This window comes from Lathamus discolor, chromosome 4 (genome assembly GCF_037157495.1).
Source record: "Lathamus discolor isolate bLatDis1 chromosome 4, bLatDis1.hap1, whole genome shotgun sequence".
Classification (NCBI taxonomy): Eukaryota; Metazoa; Chordata; class Aves; order Psittaciformes; family Psittacidae; genus Lathamus; species Lathamus discolor.
In genome coordinates, this window is record NC_088887.1 from 7,322,289 (window position 1) to 7,324,678 (window position 2,390).

Genomic DNA, 2,390 nt, shown 5'->3' on the forward strand with positions numbered 1-2,390 from the left:
TGGCACATTCTACAGGCTCAATGGCCTGGAGAAAGCTGATGTTCTGACTTTGCCTGCAACTTTTTCCCACTTCCTATTCCCAGCGGCATCCAGTTAAGAAACAAGCATTAAACACACCAGGAGAAGCAGCCACCAGATACTTTACCTTTCACTGCCTTGGCAACTGCTTCAAACTCTGCTTGGGCAAATAGGTAAACCAAGACACTTCGAGTCACCCTCCCATGGCCAGACCCAACTGCAGTGTCAGCAAGGGAGGACAGGATGCTTTCTGAAAAGGTGTGGCTGCGTAGTGCCCAAGTACCACATCTGAGTTTTACTGACAACATACTCTACTGTCAGCATCCCATAGGGCATTACGGTGGTAGTAACACCACTCACAATTATGTTAATACATTTCCCTATGGAGACTCCCCTTTGGAGCCTGCACATGGTGTGAAATCATTTTAAGCAAGGCAATAGAGCCTTCATTGGAGCTTTTAATTCTGCAGTGACTGCACAGGGTTGGGGGTGTTCAAATGCACAGAGTTGTGACATCCACAGACTGACTCTGACCTCTTCAAGAAGAAATCACTGTATCCACTCTTAACTAGGGCATACCACTGTTTATCTCAGCCTAAATCAAATGCAGCTCCGTTGGCTTAATGCATTTTTTTTGGGCTTATTAGAATTAAAAACCTAAAGATTTTAATAGCAGTGAATGTCCTGAGCATTTCAGTGATTCTTCTTTTTTCTTCCATTGGCATGTTACACTTAAAAGTCTCCATTAAAAGCAACCATGAATTGGTAAACTGCCACAACTTCTGCCCCACTGGAAAACGCAGGATCTTTGCAGCACAATGTGGTCTGTCTTGCTGCTGAGATTTGTGCGGCTTGGGTGAAAAAGAACCCAACTATTTAAAGCAAAATCTTTCAAGGGAAAAATACACACACAATAAGATGCACAGTGCCAAAATCTCTTTTTTGCTTTGCAAATGCTCTGGAGGTACATTCACACTTCGCTGAGCCAAGTCGTTTCTTAAAATGACTGGACCAGGGTTTGAAAAACGTGCAGACTGAGTCCTAAGAAGAACTGCTTAGGTTTTATGACTCTGAGCCATCTGTGAGTTAAAGGGACAGAACCCACCTAGACTGTGGAGAGTTCAGTTTTCACATTACGTTCTGAATCACCTTCCATCTGCCTCTGAAGTGCACACGGGCTATTCTGCAGCAGCCCCACTAAAAATGCCATGGGTGTGAAAACCAGCAGATGGTTAATGGGGGTGGAAAGCTACACAAACCGTTGGAGAAGCATGGAAAATTCATTGATGGCTGTAAAAGTCACTAGACAAGGGCAGGTTGAACAGCTAGGTGAACAGAGGAGGTAAGGACACACGGTAGCTGCTCTGGGTAGACTGCTGCCATTTTCTTCTCCAAACCCACCAGAAAAATGCTGAAAAGAACACCATGCAAACTGACCATAAGCATTAGCATCAAGGTGGTTTTCCATTGTGTTAGTTTCCAGCTTTTGGCAGCACCTTGGATCCGATAATGGAATCACGTAAGGACCCAGGGTAGGCTTAAAAAGCAAAACCACTTGCTTTTTACATGTTGTATATGCATGACTGTTAAACCCCAGCCAAATGATTATCGTAATCTGTAACTGACACACCAACATGCTGAGGATCTGTGGAGTATTAACATTAAGCCAGGAGGCCAAGGTAGGAAAGAAAGGAAACTCTGTATGGCTCTTCTTTCACTGCAAAGCCCAAACTCTGACATGCCATTACATGACCAAGACAGGACTTTTTTTCTTCTTTATCCTAACAATTACAATATCTCTAAACAGGAGAGAGATATCTATTTCTAATCAACTTAATGGGCCGGAATAACCACCTTCTAAGTTATTGCAGAAGTGGCAGAAGGAGGAAAACTGAAGTTTGGTAAAGAGAGAGTAGTAGATACAAGACAGGGAGGAAGGTAGCTAGAATGAAACCATGAAAGTTGTACAATCATTTTGATATTCAGGACTGTTGTGACATTCTCTTTACCAGGCATTCCATCCTTCTGTATGTAGGACTGTCATCCTTGATTATGTTTTATAAGGGAGCATTCTCCCTCCTCTTTTAGATTTGTATTGGCAGGCGGAAACACTTTTCACCTCCAGTTCCATAGGTACTGGAACTTAATAGTGTACGGCTGAGCTCTTGCATGTATCGTATCTGTCAAAAATCAGTGAGTGTCAGTGTATCAGGAAATAAAATAGGCACTGGTATCTTTAAGAAGCAATCTCTGCCATCAGAGGTTGGCACTGGAGTCACTGTTTCCCCCTCCATGCATACTTCAGGCAGATGGCATTCATTTGTCTTGCATACACATTTGGCTACATCAAAGGAGAACATAAACAACTGCAG

At 43.1% G+C, this 2,390-nt stretch overlaps 1 protein-coding gene across 1 annotated transcript in view; it reads right to left on the bottom strand.

The window, feature by feature from the left end:
* NAA50 (N-alpha-acetyltransferase 50, NatE catalytic subunit) overlaps window positions 1-2,390 on the bottom strand; it is a 209,607-nt gene that overhangs the window by 125,505 nt on the left and 81,712 nt on the right. The gene's annotated exons all lie outside the window — the stretch shown is intronic.